Source organism: Hylobates moloch, unplaced genomic scaffold (genome assembly GCF_009828535.3).
Source record: "Hylobates moloch isolate HMO894 unplaced genomic scaffold, HMol_V3 SCAFFOLD_12, whole genome shotgun sequence".
In the NCBI taxonomy this organism is placed as follows: Eukaryota; Metazoa; Chordata; class Mammalia; order Primates; family Hylobatidae; genus Hylobates; species Hylobates moloch.
Genome location: NW_026652287.1, coordinates 36,375,186 through 36,381,551, shown reverse-complemented (window position 1 = coordinate 36,381,551; position 6,366 = coordinate 36,375,186). Strand labels below are relative to the sequence as shown.

Here is a 6,366-nt window from a genome sequence, read left to right as displayed (position 1 = left end):
AAAAAAAAAAAAAAAAAAAAAAAAAAAAAGTTGAGCCTTTTTTATTATTATTATAGAGTTGGGGTCTTGCTCTGTTGCCCAGGCTGGTCTGGAACTCCTGGCCTCAAGCCATCCTTCTACCTAGGCCTCCCAAAGTTCTGCGATTACAGACATGAGCCATTGTGCCTGGCCTGAGCCATTTTTTTTTCTTTTGCTCTCTGGAGCACTCCCCAGTACAACCTGGAAGTGTGTCCCGGGTGGTAGGTTGAACCTGCTGCTCAGGACACACTCCTATATTAATAATCTCCTATATTAATAATCTCCTATATTAAAAAGGAAGAAGGTTCTCAGCCTGCTGCCCAGGACACACTCCTGTATTAAATAAATTCTTTGTTGGGCACAGTGGCTCACGCCTGTAATCCCAGCACTTCGGGAGGACGAGGCAGGCGGATCACTTGAGGTCAGGAGTTTGGCCAACATGGTGAAACCCTATCTCTACTAAAAATACAAAAATTAGCCAGACATTGTGGTGCACACTTGTAATTCCAGCACTCAGGATGCTGAGGCAGGAGGATCACTTAAACCTGGGAGGTGGAGGTTCCAGCAAGTTGACATGGTGCCACTGCATTCCAGCCTGAGTGACAGAACAAGACTCTGTCTCAAAAAACAAAAATAAATAAATAAATAGGTAGATATACTCAGTCCTATATTAAAAAGGAAGAAGGTCCTGAACCTGCAGCCCGGAATACACTCCTATATTAATAATCTCCTCTTATATAATCTCCTATATTAAAAAGGAAGGAGGCCGGGCGAGGTGGCTCACGCCTGTAATCCCAGTACTTTGGGAGGCCGAGGCGGGCAGATCATGAGGTCAGGAGATCGAGACCATCCTGGCTAACATGGTGAAACCCCATATCTACTGAAAATACAAAAAATTGGCCAGGCACAGTGGGGGGTGCCTGTAGTCCCAGCTACTCGGGAGGCTGAGGCAGGAGAATGGCATGAACCCGGGAGGCAGAGGTTGCAGTGAGGCAAGCTAGCCACAATGCCACCACACCACGCCAACCGAGAGAGACAGTCTCTCTTCCAAAAAAAAAAAAAAAAAAAGTGGGGTTTTAGGTTTGTTTGTTCTCCCCACCTCCAGCAACTGAGCAACTGACTGGACAGAGCTGCCATTCACTGTGGCAGGAAAGCCTGGGGAGGGCGCTCTTGAGCGTGAACTGCTCGGTGGACATCCTGGTGGGAATGGGCATTGGGCATGAGATCGTGGAGGTGGGGCTCTGGAGATATCAGCATGGAGCTGACCAGTTTGAGGCTGGAGGAACTCAGGGGAGCAAGAGTAGGCAAAGAGGGGAGAGGCCTGGGGGCGGGCTCAGCGTCCAGGAAGCTTCAGGTGCTGACTCTGAGGTGGCATCCAAGATCCAGGTGAAATGTTCCCGGGAGGTTGGGCAATGCCCTGCTCAACCAGTGAACCCTGGCTCCTGTTCCAAATTTGTGTTGACTTTCTAGGGTTAACCCAACACTAAAAACACCTCCACACATGAAACACACCTACACCTCAGCCCATGAAGAGTTAATATATGTATATATTTTTTCTTTTCTTTTTCTTTTTTCTTTTTTTTCTTTTTCTTTTTTTTTTTTTTTGAGACAGAATCTTGCTCCATCACCCAGGCTAGAGTGCAGTGGCATGATCTTGGCTCACTGCAACCTTGACTACCTGGGCTCAAGAAATTCTCCTGCCTCAGCCTCCCAAGGAGCTGAGACTACAGGTGCGCACCACCATGCCCAGCTGATTTTTGTATATTTTGTAGGTTGAGAGTCTTACTATGTTGTTCAGGCAGGTCTCAAACTCCTGAGCTATAGCAGTCTGCCTGCCTCGGCCACCCAAAGTGCTAGGATTACAGGTGTGAGCCACCGTGCCCGGCCTATGTTCTTTCATTCATTGCCAACATTTCACAAGACAGATATCACGTAAACCACCAAATTTCTTGTTTTTCTTAGAAAGTTGGTCAAGTGGCTGGGCGCGATGGCTCACGCCTGTAATCCCAGCACTTTGGGAGGCCGAGGCGGGCGGATCACGAGGTCAGGAGATTGAGACCATCCTGGCTAACATGGTGAAACCCCGTCTCTACTAAAAATACAAAAAAAAAAAAAAAAATTAGCCGGGCGCGGTGACGGGCGCCTGTAGTCCCAGCTACTCAGGAGGCTGAGGCAGGAGAATGGTGTGAACTCAGGAGGCAGAGGTTGCAGTGAGCCGAGATAGTGCCACTGCAGTCTGGCCTGGGCGAAAGAGCGAAAGTTGGTCAAGTTGGGCCGGGCGCGGTGGCTCATGCCTGTAATCCCAGCACTTTGGGAGGCCAAGGCGGGTGGATCACAAGGTCAGGAGATCGAGAATTAGCCGGGCATGGTGGTGGGCGTCTGTAGTCCCAGCTTCTCAGGAGGCTGAGGCAGGAGAATGGTGTGAACTCAGGAGGCGGAGCTTGCAGTGAGCCGAGATCACGCCATTGCACTCCAGCCTGGGCGACACACAAGTTGGTCAACAGGACCTGTGGGGCAGGGAGGCAGAAATAACAAGTGGCTTGTTTGCCTAAATTCTCTGCCACTTCTTACCTGTAACGTCATGCAAGTTACTCAGCATTTCTACTCCTCTGTTTTCTCACCTGTAAAATGGGGCCAATTGTGACAGAGTTGTTATGAGGATTTAATGAGATTAGATTAAATACCCATGAAACCCTTATCAATATTTATCATGCTGCAATCTCAGCACTTCAGGAGGCTGAGGTGGGAAAATCACTTGAGCTCAGGAGCTCAAGACCATCCTGGGCAACATAGCACCAGACCCCATCTCAACCAAAAATAAACAAAATAAGCCAGACAGAGTGGCACACATCTGTAGTCTCAGCTACTCAAGAGGCTGAGGAGGATCACTTGAGCCCAGGAGGTTGAGGCTGCTATGATTGTGCCGCTGCACTCCAGCCTGGGCAACAGAGTAAGAACTTGTCTCAAACAAAACAAAGCAAGAACAACTTGCTCTACCCATTGCCTCCTGCCACCCCCACCACCCAGATCATACATTTTTTTTTTTTTCTGCAATGGAGTCTCGCTCTATCGCCCAGCCTGGAGTGCAATAGCGCCATCTCAGCTCATGGCAACCTCCACCTGCTGAGTTCAAGCGATTCTCCTGCCTCACCCTCCCAAGTAGCTGGGACTACAGGCACACGCCACCACATCTGGCTAATTTTTGTATTTTTAGTAGAGATGAGGTTTCATCATGTTGGCCAGGCTGGTCTGGAACTCTTGACCTCAAGTGATCCACCTGCCTCGGCCTCCCAAAGTGCTGGGAGGCGTGAGCCACCGCACCCAGCCCAGATCATACAATTTTATCAGTAGGAACTTCATACATACCATACCACCAGTGTATTAGAATGCCTTTTATTTTTATTTTGACATAACTTAAGACTTACAAAATATTCCTAGAACAGTACAGAGAATTCATGTATACTGAAACTCCCCACTGTTCTTTTCTTTTCTTTCTTTCTTTTTTTTTTTCTTTTTTTAGATAGAGTCTTGCTCTGTCGCCAGGCTGGTGTGCAGTGACACGATCTCAGCTCACTGCAATCTCTGCCTCCCGGGTTCAAGCTATTCTCCTGCCTCAGCCTCCGGAGTAGCTGGGATTACAGGCACGCACCACTACACCTGGCTAATTTTTTTTTAGTACAGACAGGGTTTCACCATGTTGGCCAGGATGATCTCAATCTCCTGACCTCGTGATCCGCCTGCCTCAGCCTCCCAAAGTGCTGGGATTACAGGTGTGAGCCATTGCGCCTGGCCCTTTCGTTCTTTCTCTCTCTCCCTCCCTCCCTTCCTTCCTTCCTTCCTCCCTTCCTTCCTTCCTTCCTTCCTTCCTCCTTCCCTCCCTCCCTTCCTTTTTTCTTTCCTTCTTTCCTCCTTTCCTTGTCTTCCCGGCTGGTGAGCAGTGGTACCATCACAGCTCACTGCAGCCTTGAACTCTTGGGCTCAAGGGATCCTCCCACCTCAGCCCCTCAGCCCTCCAAGTAGCTGGGACTACAGATACATGCCACAGCACTCGACTAATTTTTTTTTTTTAATTTCAGTAGAGAGGAGGTCTTGCTATGTTGCCCAGGCTGGTCTTGAACTCCTGAGTTCAAACTATCTTCCTGCCTTGGCCTCCTAAAGTGTTAGGATTACAGGTGTGAGCCACCATACCTGGCCTTCTTTCTTTTTTTCTTGACTTTTACTTGTGGTCCAGTGTTTAACATTTATTTATTTATTTATTTATTTATTTATTTATTTATTTATTTGATGGAATCTCGCTGTGTTGCCCAGGCTGGAGTGCAATGGCATAATCTTGGCTCACTGCAACCTCTGCCTCCTGGGTTCAAGCCATTCTCCTGCCTCAGCCTATGAAGTAGCTGGACTACAGACATGTACCACCATGCCCGGCTAATTTTTGTATTTTTAGGAGACACAAGGTTTCACCATGTTGGCCAGGCTGGTCTCGAACTCTTGACCTCAAGTGATCTGCCCGCCTCGGCCTCCCAAAGTGCTGGGATTACAGGCGTGACCCACCATGCCTGGCCTCAATGTTTAACATTTTTAAAAAAGAAAAATAGGCTGGGTGCAGTGGCTCATGCCTGTAATCCCAGCACTTTGGGAGGCCTAGGCAGGTGGATTGCCTGAGGTCAGGAGTTCAAGACCAGCCTGGCTAACATGGTGAAACCGGGTCTCTACTGAAAATACAAAAAAAAATTAGCTGGGCAGGGTGGCAGATACCTGTAATCCCAGCTACTCGGGAGGCTGAGGCAGGAGAATCACTTGGACCCAGGGAGGTGGAGGTTGCAGTGGGCTGAGATCGCGCCACTGTACTCCAGCCTGGGCGACAGAGCAAGATTCAGTCTCAAAAAAAAAAAAGAAAAGAAAAGAAAAATATAGTAGTATAATAAATACCTATATGCCCATCATTTGTATTAGCATTTATTCACATTTTGTACATCATATATATGTGTCTGTACATACATAAATGTATATATTTCTTTTTGTCAAAGTATTATAAAGTATATTACGACACCATGACAGTTCATTTCCAAACACGTTAGTAAGCATCTCCTAAAAATAAAGCCTTATTATTATTATTATTTTGAGATAGTGTCTTGCTCTGTCACCCAGGCTGGAGTGCAGTACAATGATCATGGCTCACTGCAGTCCCAACTTCCTAGGCTCAAGTGATCCTCCTACCTCAGCCTCTCAGGTTGCTGGGACAACAGGCATGCACCACCATGCCCAGCCAATCTTTTATTTTTTTGTAGAGACAGAGTCTCACCATTTTGTCCAGGCTCAGGCCTTTTTTACATAACAAAAATACCATTATATCACCTAATACAATTAACAGAAATGTCTTAATACCATCCCATATTTAACTCTATTTAAATACACCCAGAAGTTCCCAGATGTTTTATTACAGCTGATTTGTTCACACCAGGATCCCGACAACATTTGCATATTGCCTTTGTTTTCCCTGAGGGCAAAGACTTTTGTCTGCTCATTCATGCACTTGTTGCAAAGAAATCTTGCGAACACTTGTGTCGCTGCCATTATCACCATCGTTATTTCCATCACCATCATTACCATTGTTACCACCCTCACCATCATTCTCACCGTCATCCTCACCATCACCATTTTCACCATCACCACCATCACCATCAACACCATCTTCACCACCATCATTACCATCCCCAACCTCACCATCATCATCGCCACCATCATTACCACCATCATCACCATCAACACTGTCATTACCACAATCATCACCATCATCAACATCAGCATCACCATCATTGCCACCATCATCACCATCATCATCACCATCATTACCTCAATCATTCACGATCATCACTATCATTATCATCATCATCCTCACCATCATCACCATCTTCACTATCACCATCATCATCATCATCATCACCACCATCAGCATCCTCACCATCCTCATCATCATTCTCATCACCATCCTCACCATCACCATCCTCATCACTACCATTATCACCATCATACTCACCATCACCATCATGACCACCATCATCATCATCACCATCATCACCATTATCACTATCATCACCATCATCACCATCACCATCAAAATCCCATAGAAGCTCTCTTTTTCTCTTCTCTCTCAGCCATGTGACTTTGGAAGCTCTTCAAATGTTGATTCTGGGGTCCCTGCCCAGATCCCTTGAATTAGAATCTCCAGGTCTTTGGCCTTCCTGGTGGATTCCAATACAAGCCAAAGTTTTTGACTCCCTAGGCTAGGGAAAACAAGGGCAGGATTAAGGATATTTAGATAGTCAAAGAAATTATATTTTGGAGGCC

General features: G+C 46.7%; 1 protein-coding gene across 1 annotated transcript in view; it reads right to left on the bottom strand.

Moving 5' to 3' along the window:
• NTF4 (neurotrophin 4) overlaps positions 1-6,366 on the bottom strand; it is a 26,077-nt gene that overhangs the window by 3,811 nt on the left and 15,900 nt on the right. The window lies entirely within an intron of this gene.